Raw genomic sequence first — 11,567 nt, 5'->3', positions numbered from 1 at the left:
TTTTCCCCAACATGTTTTTTTCTGTTTCAGATTCCCACATTGCATTTATTTATCAGGTCTCTCTAGACTCCTCCTCGCGGAGACATTTTCTCAGATTTTCCTTGCTTTTGATTACCTTCACAGTCTTGAGCGCTACTAATTGGGTTATGTGATGGAATATCTCTCAATTGGGATTTGTCTGATTTTTTTTTCACAATTAGACTGGAGTTATGGGTTGGGGGATTACAGAGGCAAAGTGTCATTGTCTCCATCTCTTATCAAGGCGACATACTGTCAACACGACGTCACTGATAAGCTCAAGCTGGATCACATGCGTAAGACAGTGTTTTTCAGGTTTCTCCACTGTAAAGTGATGCTTGCTTTCTTTTGCTCCTTTTTCATGCTAGAATCTTTGGAAGGAAGTCACTGTGCACAGCCAACATTTAAGAAGCAGAGGGAGTTAAGATTTACCTTCTTGGGGGCATAGTATATAATTTATTTGAATTCCATAAATTATTTGGAGATCTGCATGGAGTGATTGTCTATGTTCCATTTATTTATCTAGTCCATAATTGATTTAAATCAATATGGATTCACAGATATTTATTTTATACTTCAGATTACAACCCAATATCACAGAAACTTTCTCACATTGCTCAAATTGTTCTAGTGTTGACCTTTGAGAGCTCTTTCAGTTGGTTCCCACATCCCTTTGATGCATCCCTGTTACTGTGTGTGTGGTCTCTTAAGACAGTCTTAGAATCAGACATTTCTCCAAATAACCGCGGTTTCTTTTGTTGCTGAATGGGATTAAATTTTACCCCAAGATATGAGCTCTAAGAATGCTGGCTAATACTGGCTACTGGTGTATCATTACTTATAAAGCCCCTTGAGCAACAATGTCTATGTCCTAACCCATGCCTGTATGCATGGTTTAGTTGTATATATATAGTTATAACTATATAACTAGTTATATATATATACAACTATAATAGTTGTATATATAACTGTCTGTATCTACTTTAAGCAAAACCTAAGTTCATATTGATGTCTCCAGCTTGAGGAGACATCCATTACCACATGGATTATTCTAACTTCCTCTCTTTGCTCACCTATAAACTTTCCCTCCAACAGAGAGGAATCTGCCCACCCCCCCACCCCACCCCACCCCACCCCCACCAAATCTGCCATCTGTTTACTTAATCGTTCAGTTCCAGCATAGGAGGTCTGACAATTAAGCTCCCAAACTTGGTACCAAGTGCTTACGTTGGCAGCACTGTACAAACAACTTGGTAAGTTTTGGTATATCAGTGTCTCACAGTTGTGTCCGTGTCAACGTGTGGCAGTGTCTTGCTGAGAGGTGTTCATTATTGTTGTTTTGTGTTTTGTATGTCATCTAAAAGCTTCAGTTAGAGCAATGGACAAACATTAAATTTCTTGTTAGACTTGCCAAGAGTGGAAGTGAAATCAGAGTCATGGTAGTCCAAGTTTATGGGGATAATGCTGTGAAGAAAATGGCAGTGTACAAATGGATTAAATGTTTTTCTGAAAGAAGAGAAAGTGTTGCTGATGAAGAGCGGTCAGGGCACCAGTAACAAGCAGAACTGATGAAAACATGTAAAAATTCATCAAGTTCGCTGTCAAAATCATCATCTGACTTTGAGAAGGATAGCAGACCAAGTAAACATAGATAAATAGGAAAATCTTATCTGAAAATCTTGGCCAACAACTTACTGCTCTTGCATCACAACAATGCACCAACTCACACAGCACTGTCTGTGAGGGAGTTTTTAGCCAATCAACAAATAACTGTATTGAAACCCCCTCCCTACTCACCTGTTCTGGCTCCCCAGTGATGTTTTCCATTACCAAAGATAAAGGAAATATTGAACGGCAGATATTTTGATGACATTCAGGACATCAAGGGTAATATAACAATAGTTTTGGTGGCTATTCCAGAAAAAGAGTTCCAAAATTGCTTTGAAGGGTGGGTTAGGCAGTGGCATTGGTGCATAACTTCCCAAGCGGAGTACTTCAAAGATGACCATAGTGATATTCAGCAATGAAGTATGTAGCACTTTTTCTAGGATGAGTTTGCAAACTTAATTGTCAGACCCTTGTATATTTATATTGGTTTCAGAATTGCTGACTTGCACCTCCATAAGAACAACTTCTCTCACCAGGGTACAGTGCTTATGTACAGTTCCCTTTGCTCTAGTCCTACTGATTCTAGCCATTTCCAAAGTTGCTTACATTAGCACCTTTTGTCTCTACCCTCTTCTGCAAGTTTATTTCACATATTTGCAGCATAGTTCAATTCTTTGGTCATATTACGCAGTCCATCTTGAGAGTCTCTGAATTATTTTTTAATTTACATACATCAAAGGTCATTCTTTGTACTGTAAAATTGTCACTAAATCTCAGGATTTTACTGAGCCTGTCTCTTAATGCTGTAACTGCATGCAACTTTTTTTTTTTGCTTGTTCCCTACTCCCTTCCCTAGCTAAAGCATGAAGCTCATGTACCTACTATGTCCTCACCCCTGCTTAGATGAGACAGTAATGGTATAGAGGGGTGGAAGTAATAGGAATGCCCTTCCCTAAACTGCAATAAGGCTCTGGCAAAGTTATTTTGCCTGGAGTGTAGGCCTTTGTTACGGAAAGATTTTGAGATGATTTCAAGATGGCTCTTCCCTTCACAGACATCTGCCAGAGACACAGTGTTCTTCTCCAGATTGTCAACATGAGAACTTGATGAGGTTTTCACAGGTAAAGTCCACAAAAGTGTACACTCTCCCTAACACTGAAGTCACCAATCATTTCTCATTCCTATGCTAGTCCATACTCAGCCACCAGCAATTCTTAAAAATGATCTTTCCAGAGTTCCTACCCATATAATGTCTCCAGTACCTTTTGCTCCAGGTAAAAGGCTCAGGTAATGTCTCCAGTACCTTTTGCTCCTGGTAAAAGAGAGGCTTTGTGCCTCTCTTGTTGAGGCTGTTTGTCCAGATTTCAGGGCGGCATTTTGCCCTGTAGCCTTAGTTCTCTAATGGAGCCAAGAAAATTCATCAATTTCAGTTCTTCTGGCTTGTAGTTATTGTTAGATGTAATTATTTTTAAGCCCGCTACGTGTCGGAGATAGAATCCAGTTTTCAAAATTTTCACCTCTAGAATAGCATTGCTTTGAGTTAAGCCACTGTTATCCCTTATTGGATAAATCATATCCTATCTATGAAGGAAGATGAAGAAATCTTCTCATGTCAGTCAGTAGAGAGATAGACAAGACCATGGCTCCAAATTTTCTGCTTTTCAGATGAGATAACTGATCATCAGTGAGAGGAAGAAATTTGGGAGAGAATGCACCGTGAATTCCACTTGAATTGGTCAAATGGTCTAACTTCTGGAAACAGTTAAAAGCATATTTTCAGAGAATCATTCACTGACGATGAAATGCCAGGTATACGATAATTGATTTCATATCCCAGCACCTACTAACACATATGACATAGAGCAAGTGCTCAAACAAGGTGATTTGTTTTTGTTTTAAATGAATTGATGACATAAATGCAAAGGTCATTTCAAGGCCTCATTCAACTTCACAGATAGTCAATATGAACCATAAAAATAGTTAGATAGTTTACCACACATAAATATTTTTTAGAAAGCACGAAAGAGACTAGAAAACACCTATTATTGAAAAACTCATGTTAGGTGATCTTTTTTTCTTTACTTTCTTTCTTTCATAAAGTCTCCAGAAGAAATGTTTATCGTATATCTATGTACATTAGCAACTGCTGCCTAGCAAACCACCTCAAATATAATTGCCTGAAACAACATGTGTTATTACCCTTGAGTTTATGTATCAGGAGAGTGGTTCTTCTGGTCTTAGTTTGTCTTACTTGTGCACCTGCAGTCAGCTGTGCATCAGTTAGTCAGATCTATTGCTTAGCAACTGTTCTTGCTCTTGTACAACCTCAGCTGTGGCTTCCTCTATAAGGCATCTGACCCTCCAGAAGGCTAGGCAGGACTTTGGGCATGGCAATGATTGAGTTCCCAAAGAAGTGAACAGAAGCACCTTACAGGGCTTAGACTCAGAACCCGTGGCACTTCCCCTTCCACCATAGTCTCTTGGCCACTGTAAGTCTCAAGGCCATATTCATAGGGTGGGAAACAGACTCCATAGCTTGAGGGAAGGGACACATAAGTTGTTTTGCAGAGGACATGGATCCAGGAGAAAGTGAAGTAATGTGGCCATTTTGCCATTCATGCCATAAGCTTCTCATGTCAGAACTATGGTATTTATGCTAAATGTCCAAAATGTTGTTTGACATATACTATACAGGTGCTGAAATATAAAACTGGGGCTAGTTCTCCAGTCATCTTATTTAAAAGATTATTTAAAAGTTTATATTTAAAAGATGAACTCAAGGTATCCAAATATCTTCTGTACTTGTGGAGGTCCCTGCTGAGAAGTTCCTACATTCCCAAACAGTTAACAGGGGTGTCGATGATATCTTGGATGAGTAGCATGACTTTTCGGGCAAGGTGGGTATCATTCTGGAGCAGCAAGTTTTGGATTTCAGACCCAGATCATTTGTCTGACTTTACAACTCACTGATTATGAATCTTTTAATGAAGCATGAGATTTGTATGTGTGCCTAGGATTCAAATTCTTTGCTTTTTCTTCTTGATCACCTTTGCAAACTAAACTACACTATGATGTTTGATCTTCAAAATAACCTTGCAAGCTGAGCCAACCCCCATTTGGCAGATCAGACCATGGAGATGCAGTTACTTAACTAAACTCACACGCTGGCCATACAGGGATCTCTCTGAGGTTTCTGACTCTTCATTTCACACGTCTAGAGAGTTATCTTCCCTCAGAAGCACCTTCCCCTGAATTTCAGAAAATAGCCAATTTTCGGTTGAAGCAACACTTCCCTAATGTGCCACTGCCTGGGCTATCCCGTGCTGCAGCTGCCACCACTGCAGACTTAAAATGCATTTCTACAGACTGACTCATTTACTCCATTATCCCAAGTGGGCCTCAGGGAATTTTAAGGGAGAGATAAAGAAACACAAAAATAGACAACAAACCCAAATCCAGTTAAACTGTTAGAAACGGAAGAATTAATTTCCCTTCTTCCTACCCAGTAAAGATTTGAAGCCACAAAGAACCATCATTAACCTCATATCTTATCCTCCTTAATTTTCAATAACAATAATCAGAGCTGGAGGGTCAAAGTTTCATGGATTAAATTATGAACTCAGTGTTGATGATGATATTATTGTTGGTAATAACCTAATAATGGTGGCATGATTAGTCACTGCTTCTACATTTTCACGTCCCATTCCAAAACTCCATTGATTAATTCTCATAATACACCTAGTATCTTTGACCTTATTTTGCAGAGTGTAAATTAATGCAAACTGAAAATTAATGCCTTTTTCAGTACCACTGAGAGAGGTTGTTTCTGGACTCTGGGTCTCAGCCCTGTACCCCAAGGGGCATGGAGGAATTAAAAAAGATCAAGGTTCTTAAAGCCAAATTAACCAAAGTGTAAAGCCAAGTTCTGCTCTTTTACTTTGTTTTAGATAAAAAACATATATTAATGTAATGCAGGAAGCTTTAACCTAGCAAAGACAGATGGTCGCATAAACACGCAATTGCTATACAGTGTTAATAGTACCACAATCATGTAGAAATACACATACAAGTGTTCTTGGTCACATTCTGTCCTTAACATACATGAAGAATCAGACACAATTCCACACATAACAGTTTCTTCTGAGGGCAAAAGCAAGGCAGGGTGGGAGTAGGGAGACGATATACACAAACGTGTCAAGGTAGACAGGAGCAACTAAAATTCATATGGCCAGAAACCAGAAGGCAGGACAAAAAGATGTTGCTAATTATGTCAAGACCTAGAGGGATAAATCATCTTATAAGCCATCTTTCCCCTTGACTTTGACCAAGAGATTGCGCTTCTGAGCCTCAGTTTCCTCTTGTGTAAATGATCTGGCAAGATCACTGTGCAGAAGTCCCTAGAACATAGTAGGAGGTGCTAATAAATGGCATTCTATTTCCATTTCGACTTTTTCTAAGAATCTACTGAGGTAAAATAAAATAAGACAACCCAAGCATTCAAAGAAGTTGAGCTATTTCATTAGGGAAGCACAAATCAAAATTACAATGAGGGAGCAGTGCTTGTGGCTCAAGGAGTAGGGCGCTGGCCCCATATACCAGAGGTAGCTGGTTCAAACCCGGCCCCAGCCAAAAATGGCAAAAAAAAAAAAAAATACGATGATGCCTGGCTTCATCCCCAGTAGGATAATAACTACAATAAAAAAATACAACTCTCCAAAAAAAGTAATACTTGAAGGTTCCTACCTGTAGAGATCAGGAATCTATACTTTAATTAGCACCCCAAGTGATTGATTTGGACCATATAATTTTCAATCTACTTGTCATCTGAAGTTCTTGTTTTCTAGGGTCCTAAAGATTAAGAAGTGAGATAAGTCATCTGTGCAAATAACATAATGAAATATATTAAGTGATTAAGCACCCAAAGGAATATTCAAACAAATTATTAGAAAATTTAGGGCAGGAGAGATCACTTATTCCCAAAAGTAATCAGTGAATTCTCACAGTAAATGATAATACAAGTTTCTCATGAAGGTAGAAATGTGGTCAAGATTTCAACCTTCACTTGTAGCTTTAGACAAAAGTAGTCTTTCTAGAAAGATGGGTGGGTGTACTTACCTTACTTGTGGCCTCTGGCATCATAGTAGCAAGAAATTCATTGATCATCCATCATCAAGCAAATATTTGGCCTTTTATTTTTAATACCTAGAACCTTAAAATTCAAAATCCTTTTCCTTTTGTAGTATTATCAGTTATGGGTTCCAAAATCTAACTTTGAAACTCAAAGTCTAAGAACTGATTTTTTTTTTTTTAATTAAACTCTGATACAGTAATGTTTCCCTGAGACTGTGAAAGAGGAATTCACCTGGTCCAGGGGTAATGTGAGGTATAGGCCTGTTAATAATGCAACACATCGTCCCATTATATTAATCCTTAGAGAACAATTTACCTGTTGCGTCATTTGTAACTGTCCCACGTTTCAGGAGCTCCAACACTCTACCAACCCACATCCCACGAAGCAATCCGTGATTATGTGGAAACACTGTCAGCTCTTACCCTGTAATAAGTATTGATCTAAATACTTAAAATATATTAACTCATGCATCAGTATTGATTTAAACAAGGAAGAAATGATCAGAAGAGGGAAAAGAGTCAGATCACAAGAAACCACTGCCTGTAGTTCAGAGATGTTTGTACTCCAAGTCCTCATCCAGATACGTCTCCTCTTGCCAATCTGGCATCTCCCAATGTTAAGCATCCGTGCGAAGCTCAGGCTGCTCCCACCATCTTGTGCCAAATGGTATCCATTTGGTCTTTGCTCATATCTTGCCACAAGAGATTAAAAATAGAGGAAAAAATGTAAAAGAAAAGAAACAGGGTAAAAATCCCTAAATCCTATTTATAGTCTAGGAGATGAAATAAAACATTCTATGAAAAAAGTGGGATGATTTATTAACAAGTGGTCCTGTTTACAGTGGTACAAAGTGTTAGAAGACTTACTGCCTACAGTTAACAGAAAAAAAAAAAAAGATGTGGAAGAATAAATAGTAGGTAAGGCTGATGTTTTCTCAAATCTTTGCCAGCCAAGCGTGGAGCTCCGTATAACTCCTCTACCTTTAAATGTACATTTCCTTACTCCTGTGTGAACAGCAGGGGGATGTGTATAATTTGAACAGTTAGGAATGTGGGAAAATATTCCAAAAGGAAGGGGCGATCTGAATGGAAAAAGGCATCATCATCTCCAATAGCATCGGTGCAGTCATCTACCCTTTACCAGAATTTACTACATTTGAGACAATACAATCTTATTTATTCTGCATAGAAAACCTACAAGATCAGCAGTACTCTAATCGTTTTGTAAATGGGGGCCCAAACATTCAAAGAAGTTGAGTTATTTCACTGGGGAAATGGGAATCAAAACTACAATGAGGCATCACTTCACGCCTAGTAGGATAACTACAATTAAAAAAAAGAAGAAGAAAGTTAAAAAGGGCTGGCAAGAATGTGGAGAAATCATAACCCTTGTGCTTTGCTGGGGGGAATGTAAAATTCTGCTGTGGTGAGCAGTTTGGCAGTTCTGTGAAATGCTAAGTACCAAATTATCCTATGATCCTGCAGTCCTACTCCTAGGTATATACTCCAAAGAATCCAAAACAGGGGGAGAAGATACTTGTACACCAAAGTTCACTGTAGCATTATTCACAATATCTGTAAGCTGAACATGACCCCTGGTCATCAACAGACGGATGGATATACAAAATGTGGCACACACATATAATGGATATTATCAGCCTTAAAAAAATAATAAAATTCCGACATGTGCTACAATCTGGACGGACCTTAAGAGCGTTATTGCCGGTGAAATGAGCCAGAGACCAAAGAACAAATGTTGTATGATTCCACCTACATAGAATAAAGAAAATTGATAGACACAGAAGGCTTAGAGTTTACCACCAGCAGAGGGGAGGAAGAAGGGAGGATTCTTGTTTAAAGGATACAGTTTGGGGTAACGAAAGTATTTTAGAAATAGAACATTGCACAACATTGTGAATAATTGATGCCAGTAAATTGTGTACTAAAAATGGTTAAAATAACAAATGTTATGTTATCTTTATGGTACTACAGTTTGAAAAAAAAATTAAAAAAAGAAGTTGAGTTCCTCATCAAAGTCGCACACTCAGTAAAGAGCAGAGGTGAAAATCAAAGCCATGTCCGTCTAAAGGAGCCTCCTAAAGTCAGATCATTCTTCCTTGCCACAGATTGCAGTGGAGGCACACTCACTCATTTTAATCCCCGTATATAGACGGTGTCCCTTGAATCTAACTCTCATTTTTTCTCCACCATCCAGCACCTTGGAACAAATCAACATTTTCCATGACCTCATATCCACTAGTTTAAGAATCATCAAGATTCTTAATCATTGAGATTCTCTGTTTACCCTACTTGTTGAAATGGCAAGGTTTAGAGGGTTTTTTTTTAATGCGTCTCATAGCCTTTAAGAACAAAGATATTGTGCCACATTATAAACTTCCCATTTGCAACATTTATCATTTTCTAAAAAGGATATATCAGTCTTGATTCTGTGGGAGGAGATTTTCATTCTACACGGTCTGTGCCAGAGCAAAGCAAAAAATGTCATTTGAACCTTTGCAATTCTTTGAATTTGAGGGTGATAAAATACAAAATCAACAAGCATTTCTATATGGTTCTCAATTCAGAATTCAGTATACAAATTATGGCAATTGGAAAACTCGGCGGTTTCCGATCTGTGTTCCCCCACTTGGGAATATGACTGACACAAAATCAATGCTGAATAAGTAATGGTTATTATTAAACTATCAGAGATGCCTTAGTCACTGTATCAATAAACCGAAGCAATTTGATATGATAATCTCTGCAGTCTCTTTCTACATATATTTTCTAGACTTCTAATTTTTTTCCGAGTAAAATTAGGAGAAAACCAATATACAGATCTATATTTTTCAACCCCCCTCTACTTCCTTACTAGGGAAACTTTCCTCCTTAACTTCTGAAGATTACTATTGTTGTTAACCAGGACTTACTGTTTTCCCACACTTAGACCAGCTTTTCTTCCCTGGTAACAGTATCCCTCAGGTGAAATGGACACTTTCATGGCCTGCTGAGTGAAGTGTGAAATAATTAAATGTGACATGCCTATTGCCTGCAGATTGAGTCCAATTCCCAAACAGTGGCATTGATTTTCCTCCGACTTATGACAAGACATGGGTCTGACACGTTACCACCCAAATGGAGGCTTTTCAGAGAATTTCAAGCAGGCAAAAGTTAGGCTTATAATAAAAACGATCTGTGTTAGAATGTAGCTTGCAGAAGTCAGCTCTCTAACTCATTTACATAGAACCAGATTTATCATTTTGTAATAATTAAGGGAAGGCCAGTCTCAATTACAGAAGCCTATTTTTTTTTTTTTTTTTTGGACAGAATTCAGTGCAGTTCCTTATGGGGATGTGCTGATGGAGATAGAAAAATATTCATTGGTAACTAGCATATCACAAGCTAGTTATAATGCAGTGCTTGGAAATCACTCCTAAGGAATTACCCTCTTAATGGTTCTGTGTACTCTCAATTACAGGCTTTTTACTTGCTTGCCAACTTTGCAGGTAATGCAGAGAGGAACTTTACTCTGAATTAGTGGACCCCTAAAATAACAGCATTAGAAATCAGTTCTCCTCAGCTTCTCATGTTTCTATGTGGAGCAACTTTAATAGACATAATATTCTTGCCCGACTGTGAGTCCAGGAGAGCAATAGTAACTTACCCGATTGGGGGCTCCACAGAAAGAAATGGGCACTCAGAGCTCAATCTGCACCCTCAATTGTATGTTTGTGTCAGGTCTGCCTGCCTGTAGGAAGGGTGCATTTCCCTCTTCAGTGACGTGCTGAGATTCCTTGGACAGATTGTTCCTTTGAGGGTGGCGACCTGCAGTTGTCTCTGGTATCAGCCACAGGGCAGGTGTACAGGGATGAAGTGCAAGCGGGCCCAAAGCCACAAAATCCAAGTGATTTAATAGTAAACAGAATGATAGCCTGATTTCTCTCTTTTCATTCCTGGGTCTATCTCTCAATTGATTTTAAACAGAGTGGAAAAGAAAGGTATCATTTATTGGAACAATCATTATATTCATTCTACCATGGTATTCAGGACAGAAGCCTAAAATCAGCTCATTTTGTCTCCAAATGGACTGGGAAAGACCAAACCTCTATATTTTGTACATATTAGTGTAAGAATCACAAGGTTGATGGTTAGGAGATCCAGGTTCAAGCTGAAGCTCTATGTCTAAGTTAGGAGGCAGCCTGGATTCGGGAGCCAAACTCACCTGGGTTAGCTTCCTAGACCTGCCAAGACACGGTTTTATTAACTTTGTCCACGTGACTTTCCTGCACCTCTTTTTCCTCCTCCATAAATGGGAGAGAGTGGTATCCACTATAAGCACCTGCAGTAAAGATTAGATGTGGGGATGTTTGTAAGGACCTTGGCACACTGCCAGTGTATAGTACGTGCTCAATGAACTAAGCTATCAGAATAGCTAGCATTTTTTTGCCTTGGTGAAATTGCTTTGCCACTGACATCTTGTTTCTTCATCTAGAAAAAAAAAAAAAAAAGAAGGAATAAAACTTAGATGTTTACAAGAGCCTTCCATGTCTGACTGTTTATGATTCTATTCTGTAAGCTGTGAGAGTAAAAACTCAGTGAAAGTGAATTTGTGTGTATATGTAATTATGGGGTTCACTGGGGTTTATGGGGTTTATGTCCGTGTCCCACAAATTGTTGTTTCCTGTCTAAATCTCCAAAAATTTTTACCATTACTGGAAAACACCAACAGAGGGCATCAGGATTTAATTCTGGGTGAGTTGCTCCTGGAACTCGGGTTGTCTGACAGGTCTCTAAACAAAGCTATTTCCCAA

This window comes from Otolemur garnettii, unplaced genomic scaffold, assembly GCF_000181295.1.
Source record: "Otolemur garnettii isolate 467f Iridium unplaced genomic scaffold, OtoGar3 scaffold00014, whole genome shotgun sequence".
Lineage (NCBI taxonomy): Eukaryota > Metazoa > Chordata > Mammalia > Primates > Galagidae > Otolemur > Otolemur garnettii.
This window is presented reverse-complemented; position numbering follows the sequence as displayed.